Genomic DNA, 6,000 nt, shown 5'->3' with positions numbered 1-6,000 from the left:
TTTTTCAGGATCCACTAGCAGTTGTTTTCCATCTTTGCATCCCACTTCGAACAATACTGTATAGAAGGCTAAGGGGCACATTAGCCTCCCAAGAGACTTTGATGATCCAAATCCTTACCCCTGAAAGAGAGCATTAAATTCCCTCTGTGGGACCCAAGGATCGTTATTGCCATGTTTTTAACCGCATCCCACTCTCCCCCATTTTAGATCCAGGAGATGCCTTTTTTTAACAACTGGAAGAGAATGGAAATCTTGTTCATTTCCTTTCTGATTCCCAGTGGGAATCCCATGTCCCCAAGGAAGTTACTGGGTCTTGGGCTAGGAATAGGTGGGATGACACTGGCACCTGTAGTTATGCATGGCTTAAGGAAGGGAAGGCGTTCTCAAGGAGCCATCTGCACAAGGCCATTTCCTGGGGCCTTTTCACACAGTGATAGTGCTATGATTCAACAGCTGTGGCAACATCTTAAATTATAATTACACGAGGCATTTAGAATTCTCTACTGACAGTTGTAGTGCCTCACCAAACTATACACCCCAGGAATCCACACGATGCAACCATGGCAGGTAAAGTGGAATCATAGAACTATAACTGTGGAGTGTGAAAGCTGGGCTCGGAACCTATTGATACAGTGTTTACGTTGTTCTTCCCCTTCTGCACTTCATTCTGTATGAACATAGGGCAAGCTTGGGCATCTGTGGCCTTTTAGATGGGCTCTACAGAAGGGGCATGCTCCTGGGCTGTGAAGCAATTAGAGTGTTCTGCCCTAAAAGCAGGAATTGGAGAAAATCAGAAACATGGCGGCAGCAGTTCTACCAAACTTTGCACACAGAGAGGACTTAACCAGGGAAGGTGCAGAGACAGAGAGGTGCTTGCATATGGCTATGGATGGTGATGGTGGGAAGTCATCAGCACTGAAGAGCAGCTGTAATGGTAGCCCTTTCAAAAAAGAGCAGCTATGTTAGGGTATGCTAGAGTGGTCCACTTCTTTTTGTTCTTAGCCTGTTACAGACTGCCAAAATAAAGCTGCTTCGGGTGTCTTTGGAGGTATGCTATTTAAATGATGCATGGGTCCTAAGAGTCCGGAGGTCGAGCCAAAGCATTCGTAAGCACTGGAGTGCAGCTTTGGTGCAGCTTCCAGATTCTTAGGATGCATGCATCATTTAAACAGCATACCTCTAATGTGATTCAAAGCAGCTTTATTTTGGCAGTCTGTAACAGGCCATTATAAGCTTCCTAAACTTCTCTGCTGGCTCTAGATTTCTTTTCTAAGAGTACAATTCCCAGATGTCCCAGCTGCTTAGGGATGGTGGGAGGTGATGCCCAACAAGATCCAGAGGGCCACAGTTGCCCACTGGAGATAGCTGTCGTAGGCCATAGAATTTATTCTTTGTGAATCCCTTGGTCTTTGGGGTTACCTTTCAGTGGAAAGATAACTCTGTGCCCTCCCTCTGGCTGGTGATAATTTGTTTACTTTGGTTGCAGCCAGGATGACCTACAAAAGCTTCACTGGTGTAGCTCTGAGCAGCAGCAGCAGCACAATGTACAGATTACAGAATGTACTTAGCAGTGAGCACCAATTATGCCTTTGCAAACAAGAGATTGGCAGATAGAGGAGATGGAAGGTTGTTTTTTTTTCTACAGTAGTTCATGTTGGTGATTTCATTTGGGAGCCTTTTGTCCAGAGTTTCTGATTCATTACAACTACTACTACTAGTAGTAGTACTGATGCTTCTTAAAAGCTTCCTCGTATACTTGTGTCATCTTTCCATGTTTTGCATGGTGCCAGTGACTTGGAAGCAAGTAACGCCAGGCAAGCGAATGCAAACGGGCTTACCTACTTTTGTGTTAAGTACAAAATCAAACAAAGGATTGATCACACCAAACTATGTCACACAACTTTATTTCAAGGGTATGACAAGCATAATACTTTCACTGTGTAATTATTTGCACCACAGATGAAGAGCAGGGAGAGCTTAATATCTAAACAAACAGTCCTTGGTAATTTGTTTACTTGTACGTACAAGTGCAGGGATGCATGTAAGCCATCATTTGATGTTAAGAGCATGAACTATAGTAAACTTTGGCCTTGCACACTCTCCTTCTTATTCTTTTGGTGCTGCTGTGAGATGACCTAAAATGTTTCAGTTGAACACTGTCACATGTTATGCCTAAACCGTACAGATCAGCCACTCGTAACTATAGTTTCCTGGAATGAGTCAGTTTCATAAATGATTATCTGGATGGCTTTTTTTCAATAAACCATAGTTAAGATTAACCCTAGTTTGTCAGGTCTGGATAATTTAGCAAACTGTGGTTAATCTGAAAGTAGATGCTTTTGCACTGGGTGGGAAGGAGGGGTGCCTAAACCTGATTTGGGGAACTGAGAAAGAGCAGTCTAGATAGTCTGAAGGGACTGCGGGCCACAAAAACACTACGGGGACCACACTCCCCTCTCTACTCTATACCAATAAAACAGTGGTTCCCAACCTGTGGGTCGGGACCCCTTTGGGAGCCGAACAGCCCTTTCACAGGGGTCACCTAAGACATATTTCTGATGGTCTTAGGAACTGAGACACCGCTCCTCCATGGTTGGAGGTCACAAGCTGCGGAACTGTATTGAAGGGTCACAACATTAGGAAGGTTGAGAACCACTGCAATAAAGTAATTTTCCTCTTACACATTACATGTATTTTGAAATGTGGCCTTGTTGCATCTTTTTTATCATTAGATGTTACTGGTGGAAATGGCCTAGAGGGACCAGCTCCCATTTTGGTCAGCCCCAGTTAGTACTTGGATGGGAGACTGCCTATGAATATCCAATGCTGTGGGCTATATTTCAGAGGATGGCAGTAACCAATTACCTCTGAGTAGTCCTTGCCTAAGAAAACCCTATGACAATTCATGGGTTTGCCATGAGTTGGCAGGTGACTTGAAGGCACATGCATGCATAATGGCATGCACACAATTATCTCACTATCCATTTTCTTGCTTCTGCCACATTACAGCCAACACAAATTGCAGCCCTAGATTTCAGCTTTGATTCTCTCCATATACTACCCCCTCATAGCCCAGCCTTCCCTTTGCAAACTGCAGTATATACATGTTGTGATATTTCATTCCACATCGCTTCAGGGCAACAGCCTTGCTCAACCTGTGTTTCCTTGAAGAGTTTCCCTTTGAAGCACCTGAGCATCCTCCCCTCACTTTTGATTTTGCTTGGGTTGAGAAAGGAGACCCTCACACACAAACACAAAAGGCCTTTTCAATACCTCTTTGGCTCTGAGGATGTGGAGTGAGTGTGTGTTTGTGTGGGCATGGGTTCAGCTGCTGGAATATTTCTACTTTTGCTTTATTATGATTCCTGGCATTATTATTTCACTGTCCTTGAAACTGAAAAAAATATGTTGGTGGCTGGTTTATGTAGGAGATGAGGGGTTAAGGAGGAATTGTTCTTCGCCAAACGCTTAGGTTACAATGGGGCACCTTTTCTACCTGTGAGTACCTGGAAGAATGCCAGAAGGACAGTGTGAAATAGTGGGTGGAGTGGGTGTTGAAAGTAACTCTAGTTACTATGGCATTGTAAAATTGTGTCCCTTGTATAAACTTGCTAAATTGAGTTTTGCTTTTTGGATATGTACGTGTGTGTGTGTGTGCAAATATTTTCAAACCATGTTTGGTTGAATCATGATGTGGAATCTTTGTACACAAAAGGCCAACTGTTCCTGGTATAATAGTATAGAAATGGAAGAATGGAGATAGGCTTTGTATATTTCATGGACCACTGATGCTTAGGACAATGTGATGAACCTATGGTCCTCCAGATGGTATTGGGTACCAGTCTCCATCATCTCTAGCCAGTGGCAATGTCTCCTGGGACTGATGGGATTTGGAATCCAGGAAGATCTGAAGTCCCACAGATTCTTCACTTCTACATGAAAGCTGCTGAGTCTACAACTAGGAACCTATGACATACTGCACTTTTGCAGATACAGTACAACCCCTGTATCCACAGAACCAGTACTCACAATTTAACTTATGCACATCTGAAAAATGTGTTCTCTCTAGGCATTTCCTAGGTCCTCCAGAGCAATTCTATGGTATGCTTCTGGTGGAACTTGACATAGAGTTGTGCTGGAAGACCTAAAAATGCCTAAAGAGCTGGTCTCTCTAGGAATCTCTAGGTCTTCCAGCGCAACTCTAAGGTTGGCTTCTTCCAGAAGTCATTCATTTAAATAGGGTTTGCTGTTACACATGGTTTCTCATTTCCATGTTACATCCAGGAATGTATCCCCCATGGGCATGAGGGTAATACTGTATACTGAGTAATGGCAGTTGGTGCTTTCATGTCAATGGGACAAGGACTCTGCTCCAGGTTTGAATCTGATCTTTAAAGGAGCAATACATGGTGCAGAATCTCTTCAGAGGATAAGATTCAACCCCCAAAGAGCTCTTTTAGAATTTGGACTGAAACTCAGAGCAGATTCATAATCCCACTGACATGGAAGACACCAGTCAGCACTGATGTTGACCTACAATGCCAACAGACAGAGCATGTCCCTAACTTGGGAAAGGGAACCTTTGGCTCTCTGGGTGTTTTGGACTACAACACCCATCAACCTTACCTGTCAAAGCCAAAGGTTAAGGAGTCAAGTCTCTCCTGTAGCTGAAGATGGAGGGGAAAATGGGTTACCAGTGAGTGAGGATGGACAAATTTGTTAGATTCTCTTTCTTAAGTGTTTGAATTTTATAAATCTCAACCAGAGCTCTGACAGGGAGGGCTAAATGTCTCGCAAAATCTACAATTACCAGCATTCGATAGCACTGAGCCATAGCCATTCAAGTGGTATCCAAGCTGGATCATTTCTGCAGAGCGGACAGCCTCATATTCTGCAAACCAGCAGTGGTTAGGTAAAAGGCACTGCTGCAAACATGTGAAGGCGGGCATCTGAATGAAGCAAAGATCTCACCACCTCCACAGAAATACCTGCTATCCTCTATCTTCGGAAACAAAGGAATCAGCATGCAGGCCTTCACATCTTGCTTTGGAGGAAGCCAAATGGAATTGAGTGAATGTAGGGATCAGCTTCCTAGAAAACACACCCTGCAGATCTGCCCAGGTCTTGGCAGCCCAGGCAGCAAAAGGAACGTGTAACAATCCAGTCTCAAGGCCTCCAAAGCTGTGAGAGGACATATTTATGTTCTCTCAAGAAAGTTGTCATAGCAGTGCGAGGTAATATTTACTAAATGTACTATTTTCATTTAACACGGCAGTATAATTTTCAAGCAATTAAAGAGTGCCAGAACCATCAAAGGAGAGTGAGGTGGAGAGAGAGGCAAAAGAAGATGAGATGTTTCTGGAGGATACAAGTCAAGACTGGTTGGTTGCTACAGATGAGGTGTCCAAGTTCTTTAAAATGAACAGGAGAGCCTCAAGGGAGGACAGAAGAAGGCACTGCTGGGCAGTAATGGATTGTCCTCCCTCCTCTCTAAGGAGTTTATTACACTGGGGCTAATTTCGGCATTAGAGAGATTAAAGCGCATTTAAAGCATCCTGCAAATAAAGTGAAAATGGCGAGTAATTGCACGAACGATTCCTAGGGTTACCCAGCTGGTTTCCATGGCCAAGCTGCAATTCAAACATTGATCTCCAGAGTCATAGTCCAACGCTCAAACCACTCTAGCAAACTGAAATTTGGATTGACTACAATATTGGTCCTCAGCCTGGTTCTCCAGATGTTTTTGACTTCGGTCCCCAAAAGTCCTAGCCAACATGGCTGATGGTGGAAGATTCTGGGAGTTGTAATGCAAGCACATATGGGAACGCACAGGAACCACTATGTTGCCATATTCTTTTGTCTGACCAAAAGATTCCATCTTCCCCCTTTTTCCCCATTCTGTTCCATTCTCTTAAAGCATAATTAGATCTTTAAATATTATTTTGAATTGAGCATTGGCAGTAAATTTTTTCAGGGAAGAGTGAGCCTACACAACTCACA

The 6,000-nt window shown here is 43.6% G+C and overlaps 1 protein-coding gene across 1 annotated transcript in view; it reads left to right on the top strand.

The window, feature by feature from the left end:
* The window catches only part of FAM20C (FAM20C golgi associated secretory pathway kinase), a gene marked incomplete at its 5' end in the record, with an annotated part of 74,781 nt that overhangs the window by 15,832 nt on the left and 52,949 nt on the right, over positions 1–6,000 (top strand). The gene's annotated exons all lie outside the window — the stretch shown is intronic.

This window comes from Sceloporus undulatus, chromosome 8, assembly GCF_019175285.1.
Source record: "Sceloporus undulatus isolate JIND9_A2432 ecotype Alabama chromosome 8, SceUnd_v1.1, whole genome shotgun sequence".
Classification (NCBI taxonomy): Eukaryota; Metazoa; Chordata; class Lepidosauria; order Squamata; family Phrynosomatidae; genus Sceloporus; species Sceloporus undulatus.
The sequence above is the reverse complement of the archived record's forward strand: the minus strand, read 5'-3'. Positions and strand labels throughout refer to the sequence as shown.